The following is a 16,609-nucleotide window of genomic DNA, read 5'->3' on the forward strand; positions in this document are numbered from 1 at the left end:
GTATTTGTGCTTGATATATGTTGGCGTACCCACCATTGTTACTTGACTTGATATATATATATATATATATATATATATTTGGCATACCCATTGTTGGTATTGTGATGTGATGCGTTGTTGGCATACTTCGTTGTGGTACTTATGATATTAAACATGATTGTTGATTGTTGACATATGCATTGCACGCATTCTCTCATATTCATGCATGGCCGATATCCGGTGATGATCCGATATCGTTGATTGAGCAAAACTGATATTTAATTAAACTCTTTTACTTGGATGATTGTGAAAAGGCCGATGTCCGAAGATCCATTCCGAAATTGTTGTTTATATGAAACTGATATTTGATTAACTCTTTTACTTCGAGTGATTGTGAGAAGGCCGATGTCGGAGGTTCAATTCCGAAATTGTTGATTTGTGAAACTGATATTTGACAGACTCTTTTGAGTGATTGCGAGGAGGCCGATGTCCGATGGTTATATTCGGGCATCATTGTTGCATGGCCGATTCCGATATTATCCCGGAATTATTGTTAGTGCATGGGCTCCACGGGTCCTCCAAGGTGGTGCCAGTGAGACTCTCCCTGTAAGCAATTAGCCAGGATACCGTCTGTCTGTTGGGCAAAGATCCGGGACGGGTGGCTCTTAGACTTCGTGAGTGACACTGGGTTGTGCTACCGAGATGTCGATATTTCCTTTCGGAGTGCATGTGTACACCTCATTTGCATAGCACGGCATCGCATCCATACCATTATTGCGCTGCATTGCATTATTACTTGATCGAGTGTGGTGATTGTTGGTATTGTGATATTTCCATTGTGATGGTTGGATTGTGTCGATTCTATTGTGGTGATCAGATTTTATCGGGTATACTCGGACTTATCACATTGAGGTTTAGATGCTTACATAGGTGATGACGGATTCCGGTGGCAATTATATTGTCTCATGCTTGATTGTTTTATTTGTTTATAAGCTTTATTTTCTGAATTGTGTTAACTATGATTAGTCGGCCGATGATGCCTACCAGTACTGTTGTTTGTACCGACTTGCACTTGCTGCATTCTTTTATGAATGCAGAATATCAGGTCGGATCTACTTCTCTGAGTCATGGCTGATAGACTCTTCAGCTTCCACTTGAGTTTTCCAGGGTGAGCATGGCGTCCGCTGACCTCGAAGACTCTTCTATTATTTATGTCTTGCTTTCCATTTTGAGACATGATTTGAGACTACGTATGTATTATTATTCAAGACTTTTAGTATTCGAATTTAGATGCTCTTGTATGACCAGACCAGATACTGGGGTGGATTTCATTTACTTCCGCGCTTCTTAACATTATATTATATTGTGAGACTTATGTTATTTTACTTTCTTCCGTTATTTTTTATTGTTGTGAATGTTGAGCTAAGGGTTTGCCTACCGGGGTGGGAAAGGTAGGTGCCCGCATGACCTAGGCTAAAATGGGTCGTGACATGGTGCAATGGATGTTGGATATCTGCCTATTACAGATAATTCATACTCACAACTACTTTTCATTCTTCTGTGTAAGGCATTGAGTAATGTTTCGTCACCCAAAGTAGTTGGAAACTTAAAATGGCATTGTGGTTTAATACTATAACGGACAATATTATTATCATAAAGAATCTCTCCATCCCAAAATAAAGAAACCTTAACAGTTGAAGGAGGAGAAGACATTTTTTTAAGAACTTTAGAGTTGGATGTTTTTTTCAAGAACTTGAAAAAAGATGACTTAAACTTATGAACTGAATGAGTCTTCACCTCATCCAAAATTCATATTAAATAGAAAAAACTTAAGCGTTTGAGCATGTTGTTGTCAAATCAAGGATGTCAAAACTCATATTTTGCGCATATAAATGTTGCGCAGTATAAGTGTGTCATATAGAGCGTCTGAAATTGAGCATGGTGTTGTCAAATCAAGGATGTCAAAACTCATATTTTGCGCATATAAATGTTGCACAATATAAGTGTGTCATATAAAGCGTCTGAAATTGAGCATGTTGTTGTCAAATCAAGGATGTCAAAACTCATATTTTGCGCATATAAATGTTGCGTAATATAAGTGTGTCATATAAAGCGTCTGAAATTGAGCATGGTGTTGTCAATTCAAGGATGTCAAAACTCATATTTTGCGCATATAAATGTTACGCAATATAAGTGTGTCATATAAAACGTCTGAAATTGAGCATGGTGTTGTCAAATAAAGGATGTCAAAACTCATATTTTGCGCATATAAATGTTGCGCAATATAAGTGTGTCATATAAAGCGTCTGAAATGCATTATGTTGTCAAATCAAGAATGTCAAAACTCATATTTTGCACATATAAATGTTGCGCAATATAAGTGTGTCATATAAAGCGTCTGAAATTGAGCATGCTGTTGTCAAATCAAGGATGTCAAAACTCATATTTTGTGCATATAAATGTTGTGCAATATAAGTGTGTCATATAAAGTATCTGAAATTGAGCATGTTGTTGTCAAATCAAGTATGAAATTAAGTATGTTGTTGTCAAATCAAGGAGTAGTATATAACATGAATGATGAACAACTAGCATTCACATTAAAACGAGTTATTATGTCATTTTGGAACCAATTTTCTAATATTGCTTCTATTACATGTTTTACCCTAGCAAACATATTCGAAGCAATGGGTAGGACATGGGAACTAGATGAGGATGATTTTAAATATTCAAATAACCTGAGCCACATATACAATCATGAATACAACAATACAATGAGAGTTGAGGTGAAATTGACGTGTTAGGGAATTTGAAATGCTACAACAAAACTTGAGGGCACGCGGACTCAAACTTCCAAAAAGTCGTGCTATGTCAATGCCTCATGGTACACCACAAGAGTTCAATTTTTCTCTTAACTGTTTTTGCGAAGAGATCAATCGGATGAAAATCCGTTGCCTCAGGGTAGAATATGATCAACAAGGTTACGTCAGATTCAGATCCAAGTGGGAATTGGACTGTGAGATGTCTGATGAAGATGAATCCCCATGATCCTATTTTTTTTTTTTATAATAAAGTAAGTAGGTAGGGTCATAAGGAGGACCCCAAGATTACTTGAGGTTTTGCAACTATATAAGTAGCCTTTCATTTGTTATTAAACTACAACAAATTTAATGTCGAGTAGTAGAAATGTAGATTGGTCGGTATTCCTTCCAAATGATTCAAATAGTAGTGGTGATGAAAGCTCAAATAATTCCGGTGAATCGAGTTATCTTGATAACAATGAATTCAAGATAGACGATTTGAAACCCCACCTTCTTATAGAGCGTAATGATATTTTTTGTAACATGAAATATTTAGATCCACGAGAATATTATTACGGGTTACGCCGAGAATGGGCATATCGGCATGCCGAATCAGAACGTCTTGTTCGTGACTTGGAAAATCTCAATGCTCAAATCCCAATAAGGTTCTCAATGACCATGCCTCGAGTAGGTGCACATACTTGCGAGCTTGCCGTACAAAGGATTAGAAAAGAAAACAACAAAATGCTAGCAAGAAGTTGTAGATTTTACATGCTAAAGTTGGCTGAAGAACAATCATCATCAACAGGTAGAGAACTAACATCTACAGAAAGAGGATATGTCTTAAGAAACCCAAAATATTGTTCTGAGGACGATATTGAGGACTTCTATTCTGATGATGATTAGGGGTTATTTTGGTTCACTATCTTAGTTTTTGGGTCATTTAAGTTTTAGACTCATGATTTAATTTGTATTTTTAATTTATTATGAAGTCATCAATTTGAAAAAATTTAGTATGTTTTTAATTTGCTTTGATTGTTACAGTCTATTATTAATTTATATAAGCTTCTTAGAGTTAATAATACATAAAAAGTGCAACAATTCACAATTTTAAAGAAAATACAAATAAATTAGTACATAAAAGGTGTCGATTACATAATACATGAAAATGTACAACTAGTAAAAATAAAATACATAAAAATAACAAAAAAATACATAGAAATGATATACTTAATAAACAAAATACATAGAAATAATAAACAACAACAAGATAGCCCAAATAATCTTCCAAAATTTTAGTTTTTCTTTCAAAGCATTTTTCTCGTGTTGAGTGTCTCTAAGGTTAGCCTTGAAAACACTTTGTTTTTCTTTCGATTCTTTTAACAAGACCTCCAAAAGGTCAATTTTTTCTTGAGCTTCCATAAGCTTAAACTGCAAGTCAAACTTCACGGTATCTCTAGTAATACGTGAGGTCGCGGTATCTCCATCAACAAGAGGCTTTTTAAACTTCGCCACCACCATTTTATCCACGGAAATACTATCTTCCCATCGAATTTTTTTGCAGCCATTCATATCCTATAAACATTACAAGAAAATCAGTTTTTGAAAGTAAAATATGTAGATAATGTGAAAAAGTCTAAACCCTAAAAACTTGTTAAAACACTTACTTCGGACACTTTACAACACCAAAAACGACGATCCGGATTATCTTGAGTCCTTGATGTTCTTAGCTTACAATAATAACCACATTCACAAACATCGGGTGCTATAGCAAAGTTTGACGTTTCGGAGCTTTGAGACATGATTTTAGGGGGGTAAAGTATGTTGAAAGGGTGAAAATGGAGGAGGTGAAGAGTGACTTGAAAATGGTCAACTGATGGGATTTATTGTTACACCTCTCATTTTCATACGTTGAGTTTCGCCGAATGCTAATTGTCCTAATCTAGAGAAGTACGAAAAAAATTTCGAGGTCATGAGGATAGATATGTCCATCTTGGGTATATAATGGAGAAAAACCATGTTTAGTAAGCCTCGGGAAGGTTTAAGACTCGTCGGATCATCGGAGTTAAGTTTCGGTGGAAGTTTGGTAAAATGTCACATTATGGCGCACTTTGTGGCGCAACATGCGAGCAGCAAAGCGCGCTTTGCGGCCACGCAGTTGCGCAGCAAAGTGTGACAGTGAAATTTGGTGATGTTGCGAGGTCTGCGACACAAGATGCGGCTAGCAAAGCACGCTTTGCGTCTAGCAAAGCTTGCAGCATGTTGTGTCGGTCCAGAATTTTCTGGACCACTATAAATAGACCAAATTCGACCCAAAATCATATTTTTCACCATTTTTGGTCATAGAAACCTCTAGAATTCTCTCCACTCTCCATCCACAAGAAACCAAGAGAAATCCATGATCAACTACATTAAACCCGCAAAATCAAGTATAAGAAACCTACCAAAGTTCATCTAAGTCAAGAAATCCCAAGGGAAGTGGACTAGGGTTTTTGTGCAAGAAGAGAATTTCCACTCCAAGCTTATTATTCCATTATCTAAGGTGAGTTTTATGATCATTCTATGTTGTTTAAGGGGTTGAAAGGTAAATAACTTGGATTGTAGAAAGATATAGAAATTGGGTCGTGAATGTGTGAATAGTGCCATTGTTGAATAGTAGTTTGGAGTGAATTATGAATATTGATGTTGTCACGACCCAACTAGGGGCCGTGACGGGTACCCGGAGCTAGCTACCGAGCATCGCTCACTTTACTACTCATCTTACTCATCTAATGCTCTTTTGCAATTTTTATTCATGGAAGTGTAAGAAAGCATGTATTTTATAGAAACATAAATGTTTTATACTTATTTGCCTTTCGGCTATCAAAATAACATATATATATATATATATATATATATATATATATATATATATACATACATAACAACATCATGTGAGACCATATAATCCACACTGCGTATCTACGAGCCTCTACTGACATACTATATACATAGACAGAACAAGACTCCGTCATGCCCAAAAATACACATATGTACCAAAAGAATAACCATAAGCACCTCCGAACAATGGAGTGCTCTCTATCAACTGACAGCTACTGAGGATCTGGGCCAAGCTCACCTCCTTGTCTACCTGTGGGCATGAACACAGCGTCCAAAGAAAACGGACGTCAGTACGAATATTGTACTGAGTATGAGAGGCATAAACAAAGAAGAAAGACATTAATAATGCAACGAGAACATCGATATGAAACATCTGGATCTGGATAAAAATCATATGGAAAATAATGCATGCTGTCTTACTCATGCTCATCATCATGTCATATATGCATAATATGCAAGTTGCCCGTCCATGTCGGAACGGTGTGATAATCAATAACATTAGCCCGCGTCCGGGGTACCATCTCATGCCGCCCACTAGTGGTGTCTTCCCATGCCAAAAGGTCATGGTGTATCCGTATAGCTGCCCGCCTTGGCGGTGACTGCCCGGCCAACTAGGCCCGGTGTGATGCAATCATATCATGCTCATCATAAAATGCTTACTATCATATACTTATCAAAACATGTTTATCTTATCATAGTTCATGCATGAAGCTCAAGATCATTTCTACTCTATCGGGGTGACGTAAGGTCGTGATCCCCCGATGTCATTATGGAGAAATTATTGACATTCTGCCTCACCTTGAAGGAACTAGTACATAAGGTGAGTGTAGGCGGCAATAACCTCAGTATCAATATAGCATCACCATATCGTATCTCTTATCTTATATAGACATTTATGAATGTAGGCTCTTAACTTTCCGGAAAATGGAAACTCATGAAGAGGATAAAGAGTTTACGCTATAGGATTCATGCCATTAGAAGGAAAGGACTAGCCTCACATACCTTGGTCGTTTAACTAAGCTATTTCTCACTTGTTCTCCTTCGGTATCACGTCGTTACCTTCATGAGAGAATTCGAATTAACATTAGTTAATTGACTACAAGAACGCATCGTTAATTCTAGGAAAAATTGGGCAGCACTTCCTTTGTTTATACTACTTTTCCTATGTTCTATATCAACTCCCAACATTCACAATACTACTCACCATATCACAATCAACAATCATCATTTATGCATATTTAGCAAAATCCACCATTTTCCTCCAATTTTTCCCATATTTCTACTTATAGCTCATCTTTGTGTTTTCACGCATTTAATGCTTGTTTCATGATATAAACATCACTATAACATATTCCTAATCACAACTCTTCAACTTTCATGATTCAATTCCACCATCATTCAATTATGTCACTATTCACTCAATAATGACCCACTTTCTGTGTTCTTCTACATTTCAAGTATCTAAGCCTTCCAATACCTTAAACAACATGAAATGGTCATAAAACTTAACTTGGATGTTGGTTGAACAAGCCTTGAGTTTAGTTTCTACCTTAGCATCAAAACCCTTCTTCACCTCCTTTGATTTTCTTTGAGGAATATGAACCCTACTTAGTTTTCATACACTTTATTTCATGGATTATGTGTTGTTGATCTTAGTTTCCCTTGGATTTCTCTTGTGGTTGAAGAGTAGGGAAAGTTCTAGAGGCTTCTTGAGTTGGAAGAGGTGGGAAATGAAATGGGTGAAATGAAAAATGACCCCTTCACTTAATTTAAAAGCTGGCCGAGACCCATTATACGGACCAACATACGGTCCGTACTATTTATACGGACCGTATGTATGGGCGTACAATTGGTCCAGTAGCTGGTCCCTTCATTGGCCAATTATACGGCCAATTATACGGCCAGTATAAATTATACGGTCCGTAGGTTGGACCGTATAATTCCCAGTGGTTCCGTTTTCGTTCTCGTTGTCTCGTTCGATCTCCGATCCTTATGGAACCTTCTTAATACTTGTTTAATACTTCAATACCAATCTAAGGGACGTCATTGCATGTCTCTAAGACACTATTATTCCCTCACCAACTCGTTGCTCGTTATTCCTACTCGATACACGACTTACGACTCGCTTTTCTTAACAACTTCCTTTCCTTATCTTGAATGGTTTTGAAATCTCGTTTGGGGTTATCAAACACTATTCCTACTCACCGAAATGTCGTATACGCTATGACCTTCGTTATCCTATTCATAGTACAGGTACAGGGAATCTTCCAAGGTGTAACAGATGTGTTGTGATTGTAAGTATGTTATGAATGACATTTAGAACGTGGGATAAGTATTATATGTGAGAAAATGCAATAATGAACTATGACCATAATTATGGAGAAATTGGAGTGAAATTGTGAAATGTGGGTAATATAGGTGAATGATGATTGTCGCCTATTGTATTGTGAATGTTGTTATGAATGTTTGGGAGTTGATATAGACTATGGGAAAAGTTGTATAAACAAAGGAAATGCTGCCCAATTTTCGTTAGCTTTAGTAAGCGCGTTATTGTAATCGATTAACTAATGTTGATGTGAATCCTCTTGAAGGTAGAAACGCGAGCATCAAAGGAGAACGATCAAGCGATAAAACTGCTAAATGAAAGAGGTATATAAGGCTGGTCCCTTCTTTCTATGGCATGACTCCTATGACACGAATCTTCTAGATTTCCATAATCTTCCTAAACAAAGAAACTATGAGTCGATGAATGGAATGAGCTATATATGTAGGAGGTAAAGAAAAGAGATACGACGAGCAAGATAATGATGACGATGAGTTAAGTATAAAGAATCCTAAAGTAAAGTAAGAGGTCCATGAAGCTAATGATTCTAAGTATGGTTTCATTGATGCTTTTCTTTTTGTACACTTGTCACGACCCGTCTAGGGGCCGTGACGGGTACCCGGGGCTAACCACCGAACACCACTTGTTTCCTTACTCCTCATAGTCATTATGCAATTCTTTACCATTCACATACTCATAATCATAAGACAACCATTTTTCATTTGGAAAAACGTAATTAATTTTATATACATACGCCCTTCGGCTATCAAAATAGTAATATATACACCATAGTAGCATCGTGAGACCATACTACCCACACATACGTATCTACGAGCCTCTACTAGAGTACTAGACATATGGACGGGACAAGACCCCGTCGTGCCCAAAATACATATATATATATATATATATATATATATATATATATATACATAAAAGTATAAACCCGATTAGCACCTCTGGAATAATGGAGTGCTCCTGCAAATCTGCTGATAGCTCCTATAGGTCTGTGTCGTCTCCCTGTCTACCTGTGGGCCTGAACACAGCGTCCAAAGAAAACGGACGTCAGTACGAATATTGTACTGAGTATGTAAGGCATAAATGAAATAAACATGATAGAGAAATCATAAGTCAAAAGGTGAAGGAAAAACCTGCGCGACCCCTAGGGATGAATACATTTCATACATATATCATATATACATAATCGTCGTACATGAATCATCATAGCGTATACATCATCATGTCATATAATTCATCATCGTAATACCGTATCTGCTCATACACATAAAACATTATCCGTATTCAGCCACGTAGGGGCTCTACAATATCCGTATTCGGCCACGTAGTGGCTCGACAGTATCCGTATTCGGCTACGTAGTGGCTCGACAATATCACATACATATCTTCCGTATTCGTCCACGTAGTGGCTCAACCATATCACATACATCATAACAAGGATCGGTATATCTCATCATCATCATTGTCATCACATACATCTTATAAGTGTATCGTAACCTTTCATTAATGCATACATTTAAATTTAAAGACAATCTATGAAAATCACATCATATTCGTAGCATGGAATTTGTATGAATATCGTAGGATAGACTTCATAATCTCTAAGCTTAAGATCAACATTACCACTATTGTTTATATAGCATATATCTTACCTTTATCTCATATGAAATCCTCTATGAACATAGACTCGTAACTTTGCGGAACATTGGTTATAAGACGTGCATTAAGGCTTATGGACAATCTATAACAATGTCGGGGTGACATAAGGTCGAGAACCCCCGATTACATTATGGAGCATTCATAAGTATTCCGCCTCACCTTGAAGGAATTAGCATATAAGGTGAGTGTATACAACAACCAACATCAATAGGTCATATTCAACATCGATAGCTTCGTAGAAACGTTATAACATAAACTCTAGAATCTTTAGACTTAAGCTCATCATCTTCATTATCATGCTCATAACATGCCTCTTATCTTTATCTCAGGTGGCTATTTATGAACATAGTCTTTTAGTTCCGGAATATAAGGAAGCCATGGAAATGTAGGGAACATAATATCCTAGAAGTTACGTAAGGATCATTAGCTTCATAGACATCGTTCCTTGCTTTAGAATCTCTAGGCTTCAGCTTATCATCATTATTATCATATTCATAACACATTCCTCATCTTTATCTCATAAGAAGATTTCTATCAATGTTGACTCATAGTTCCCAGAATGTAAGAAAGTCATGGAGAGGTAGGGGAATAATATCATAGGAATTGTATAAGGATTGTCATCTTCGTAGGAATGTCGTTCATGAGCTTTAGGACTCCTAGAATTTGATTCATCATCAATATCGTCATGCTCGTAACGTGTCTCTTTTCTTTATCTTGTGTGAAGCTTTTTATAGTCGTCGACTCATAGTTTTTGATATGTAGGAAAAATCATGAAGAAGGAGGGGATATCATATCATAGGATTCATGCCTTGGAAAGAAATGGCTAGCCTTACATACCTTTTCCTTTACCTATTCTACCGCTTGGTCGTTCTCCTTCAATGCTCACGTCTTTACCTTCAAAAGAATTCGCATTGACATTAGCTAAGCGATTATAAGAACGTGCTTACTGAAGCTAAGGAAAATTGGGCAGCATTTCCTTTGTTTATATGATTTCCTCCATATTCCATATCAACTCCCAAACATCCGTAACATTACTCATAATGCCATAATTAACAATCATCATTTATCTACATTATCCACATTTCACAACTTCACTTCAATTTCCCTATAATCATGGTCATAATTCACTATTACGTTCTTTCACGTATAATGCTCATTCCATGTTCTAAATGTCATTCATAATCTACTTATAATCACAACATATCCATATTCATGATTCATTCCAAACTACTACTCAACAATAGCACTATTCCCACATTTATGACCCATTCTCTATATTCTTCTACAATCCAAGTGTTTCAACTTCTCAATATCTTAAACATTATGAAAATATCATAAAACTTACCTTAGATATTTTAGGAGCAAGCCTTGAGTGGTATTACTCTTCTTGCACCAAAACCCTAGTTCACTTCTCTTGAAATTTCTTGGCTTAGATGACTTTAATGTGCTTCACACTCTTGATTTTTGTTGGTTTGATGAAGTTGATCATCAATTTCCTTTGAATTCTTGTGGATGAAATGTATGGAACCTTCTAGAGGTATTGATAGAGATGAAGGAATGTGGGAAAATGAATTTAATGAAGTGGGAACACATTTATATAACCAGAACTTGTTCAGCTCGTCGAGACTTCCACGGACACTTTCACGGTCCGTGGAACATTGTACGGTTCGTGGAACTGGTCGTGATTCACCACTGGCCAGTAATCATCTCTGCTGGGTATTCCACGAACCAATATACGGTCCATGGAAGGTTTCACGGTCCGTGAAAGGGGTCGTGGAACTCACAGCTTTATCCGAAGTTGTCCGCGTCGTTTCGTTCAGTAAAAAGGTCATAACTCTTGATAGAGGTATTGTGTGAGGGCCCACGACCTATGGTTGGAAAGATATTTCAATTATCTACAACTTTAATTCTTAGTGTTTTTCCAAATTCCAAACTTATAATGACGTTTAGGCCCCTCCAAGTCAGATCATCCGAAAATATTTCCTTAAATCGTCCTTTTGGATGGCTTATGCCCATATTTGGCTTATGGCTCCTTCTTAGGACTTGCTAAACTTTCCATGTAATACTCATATATCTCTTCATATGTCCTTTATAAAACTCCGACGTGTGGGCCCCACTTAGCTTACAGCAACGAGGGCTTTTCGGCAAGTGACATATGAACCAATTCAACCCATATGGTCTCCAAATGTCATATGTATACCATTATTACACTCTTATAATATAACCTTTCTCCTTAATCCTCGCATAAATTTGCTCTTCCTCAGGCCTATACTAAGCTGGCTACGACCTTGGTAGCGCGAATTTTTTCAAGGTGTAACAACACTCACCTTAAATTGTTAGTTCCTTCAAGGTGAGAGATGATGTTGATGATAACTCCATAATATGATCGGGGGTTCACGACCTTATGTCACCTTGACATAACCATAGCTGCCTTCAAGTCCTAATGTATGTTTTGATGATAAATGTATAGTGATGCTAAGTCATGATATGTCTATGAGATATACGATAATATAAGTTTATGATATACGTATGCAAGGTATGAAAATGTTAAGTTTATGAATGATTATGTGACGATGCGATTCCACTGTGCCTAAATGGCCGGACATGTCACCGCTAAGGCGGGCTACTATGTTTACACCTTGCCTAAATGACCGGGTATGTCACCGCTAAGGCGGGCTGCTATGTTTACACCGTGCCTAAATGGCCGGGCATGTCATCGCTAAGGCGGGCTGCTATGTTTACACCGTGCCTAAATGGCCGGGCATGTCACCGCTAAGGCAGGCTGCTATGTTTACACCGTGCCTAGAGGGCCGGGCATGATCACCACTAGTGGGCGGCATATGATGGTTACCCGGACGCGGGTTAACGATGATGATGATGATGCGATCATATACGCGTTATGATGATAAATTTACTCTGATTATATAAATATACGATATATGTATGAAATGTATCCACCTATAAAACTCATGCAGGTTACATTTTCCTCCTATGGCTTATGATTCTTCCATTATGTTCATTTCATTCATGCCTTACATACTCAGTACAATATTCGTACTGACATCCGTTTTCTTTAGACGCTGTGTTCATGCCCAAAGGTAGACAGAGAGACGGCGCAGACCTATAGGAGCTATCAGAGGATTTACAGGAGCACTCCATTATTCCGGAGGTGCTAATCGGGTTTATCCTTTTGTATATATATATATTGGGCACGACGGGGTCTTGTCCCGTCCCTATGTCTAGTACTCTAGTAGAGGCTCATAGATACGTATGTGTGGGTACTATGGTCTCACGATGCTACTATGGTGTATGTATTATTATTTTGATAGCCGAAGGGCTTATGTGTGTATATAAAGTAAATATGTTTCAAATGAAAAATAGTTTTTCTATGATCGTGAGCATAAAACATATGAATGAACGCATGATGAGTAATAGAATTAGTGGTGCTCGGTGGTTAGCCCTGGGTACCCGTCACGGCCCCTAGTCGGGTCGTGACATTTATATAACCCCCTTTTTCTCACTAATTTAGCGCGTTGTCACTTTTTTTTTTTGCCGTTATTTTGGTCCAGAAACCCACTTTTTGGGTCAATTAAGTTGTGGACTCAAACTAACATAGAAAAAAATCGATCTCTCATTTTTCCCGCGATCATTTCTTCATTCTTTTTTTTTCTCTCTATCAATTACTCTCTTTCGCTCTGTATTTTCAGAAGCTTCTGGGTTTTCATGGTCGTTTATGCTAAGGTATTTTTTGTTTGCTGCTTTTCTTTATTTGTTAAAACTTTTTTGGAGTCTCCTTTTTGGGTTAAATTTTGTCAATAACTAAAATTGTGATACGAATTGATTATTGGAAATAGGTCTTTGTTGATTTCTGATCTTTAAATGTCCTCTTTATTCGGTTTTCTAGGTTCTTCTATTTTCTCCATCACTGATGTTATTTATTATGCTATCCTGAGACACAGAGTCCGAGGGGAAGATGAGCCTTCTTGGTGGAATTTCTTCTTGCATGTGATCAACCTCCGTGTGAGATAAGTGAAAATCCTTCAGATGGATAATGAACCTTTACATGAAATTTGAAAACTTTATTATCTTGTTATTATAAGATTATTAGATGTTCTTAGATGACTCATGTTTTGGATATTTACCTCCTTTAAGTAATTTAAGATTTAATATTACGTCAGAGAAATCTTACGACAAAGGTGTAATCTTTAAAAGGATGATAGCAGAATCATAGAAATCCAAGACTGATTTGAGTAATTCAATAGCTAGAACAGGAATTCAAAGGGTGAATTCGAGTGAATAGCTCAATTTAACGGAAAAGATAGAAATGATAGAAAAAGTAGAGTTCTTGTATTAAGAATCAAGTAATGTGAAACCAAATGAATACAATGAATATATAATTCAATTACTTATAGCTAAACTGAAAATTGGAAGCTCAACTACCTGTAACTAACTTTCCCGCCAAAACTTAGCTCAACTAACATTCAAATTCTGGCAACTAACTATTGAATTTCCAGTTGTAATATCTAATCCTTAATTTCTAATATCAATACTCCCTTCATTGAAAGATCTTTGACCTCAAGGATCAAAATTAGGGAACCTTGTCTACAAAACTGTAGTGTACTCCTAAGTAGCAGCATCAGCAGGCAAATCTTTCCACTTGACCAAGGCTTGGGCAATTGCCTTGTTACCCTTCTTCACCATCCTCCTTTGTAGGATAGAATCAGGCTTAGGACAGTAAGGACTAGCAATATCAATAACAGGAGGATAAGCAATTTGAGTAGGAACTTCATGACAACTTCTTCAATAAAGACACATGCACTGTAGGGTGTATTTTAACAGAATCCGAAAATAGTAGTGTATAAGCCACATTGCCAACTCTCTTGATAATTTGAAAAGGCCCATAGTACTTTGCAGCTAGCTTATGAAATGGATGTTGTGCAATAATAGCTTGTTTGTAGGGCTGGACCTTGAAATAAACCCAATCACCAACATGAAAGACTATAACTTCTGTGATGATCTACTTGTTGCTTCATTCTCAGTTGTGCTCTGAACATATGATGCTTCAATAATTGCAACTTCATCTCCCTATTGAGAAATGTATTATCAACCTCAGTAGAATTAGATTCACCAGGTAAGTAGGGCAAATGTAATGAAGGGGGTCTCCCATAGACAGCTTCATATGGTGTCATGCCAATAACAAAATGATGGCAAGTGTTATACTAATATTCATCCATAGGAATGCAAGGAAACCATCCAGTAGCATCCTCAGCACAGAAACACCTTAAATATGTTTCTAAACACCTGTTTAATACCTCAATTTCTCCATCAAATTGAGGGTGATATGCTGATGACATGTTCAACTGTACTCCTTGTATTGCAAACAACTCTTGACAAAATATGCTTAAGAATATTGCATCTCTATCACTGATTATAGAATCAGGCAATCCAAGTAATCTAACATTCAAATCGAGGAAACTTTGAGCTACTGATTGAGCAGTATAAGGGTGTTTAAGATGTATAAAGTGACCATACTTACTAAGCTAGAGGTGAACTTGACATTTTCTCTTGATATCCTTTTATTATTATTTGAAGTAGTATAACATATTTCATTTTTCTCCCAATTGTGACGTAAACCCACATTATTCATTCTGTTTGTGGTTTCTGTGTGTCTAGAAAGGAGGTTTTATCACTTTACTTAAAATTACCTGCAAGAAAAGTATACCCAAAAAACTCTATTGTGCTTCTCAATGATGGTGACGAGGGGGGTTTTGGCTCTTCGAGTGATCATGCTTATGTATACTTTTTTCCAATATGTTTTTCTCTGATTTATAAATTTATATACATGTAAAAGTGTGCATTTCATATCGATGTTAGTACTGGGGGAATCAATTTTTTCTTTCTTCACTTAGATTTTTTTTAAAATCACCTACGACACCAGTATAAATTTGAGTAATATTTATAATCTATTTTTTTGCTTATTTAATATTAATTTTGCATATTTCTGATGCAAGATACATATTCTTTAATTAAAGAAAATCAACTCTTTGAAAATTTGTAATGTAAGGACAAGAGGAGATGGTATTCTTCCTAATGATTTTATTGCTAAATAGAAGAATTTGTATTTCATTTATATCAGTTTTCATCTTCTCAATGTACAACTAAAAATTATTAACTATCCATTTTTTAACAAGACAAATTTAAGTTACCCCAAAAATAGTTTTATTATAAGCCGTTTCTTTTTCATAAGAAAACGAAGGAGTAGAATCAAAATTTTGTTATTACTTTGTTGGTCTTAAGAAAGTGATGTGGTGTGTATATATATATATATATATATATATATTCACTTTTTTCCGTATGTTTCACTTTATTTATGTTTAAAAACTCAAAAGCTATCTATTTTAATTCGTTTCCTCTTCCCTAAAATAGATGTGATTAATGAGTACTAATTTATCTTAACTATATTAATTCGTTTTCTCTTCCCTCAAAATAATGTGTATTAAATTTATCTTAACTATTTTAATTTGTTGTTTCTTCCCTAAAAGTAATGTAAATTAAATTTATTAATAAAAGCTAAATATATTCCCTCTTTACCCTTTTTGTATTTACGTATTTCTTACTAAATTTTACTGATATTCTCCTTTTAATTTAACTCCCCTTTAATGCTCTTTATATATATATATATATATATATATATATATGTGTGTGTGTGTGTGTGTTTGTGTGTGTGTGTGTGTTTGAACATCATGAAAAATTTTAAGAAATTTAGAGGGCATCAAAGTAGGTTTTAGTCATTATTAAGGAAGGTTATTTTTACATTATGACTTTATTTTTTTTCTTTTTGTTATTGTTATTCGGATGATAATTTTGATTTTTCCTTGTGCTAAGGGAGCTAAGAGTTTATGTGTTTTGGATTTCTTCATAATTTTCTTTCATGTCCATTCTCTTAGAGAAA

This window comes from Lycium barbarum, chromosome 7 (genome assembly GCF_019175385.1).
Source record: "Lycium barbarum isolate Lr01 chromosome 7, ASM1917538v2, whole genome shotgun sequence".
In the NCBI taxonomy this organism is placed as follows: Eukaryota; Viridiplantae; Streptophyta; class Magnoliopsida; order Solanales; family Solanaceae; genus Lycium; species Lycium barbarum.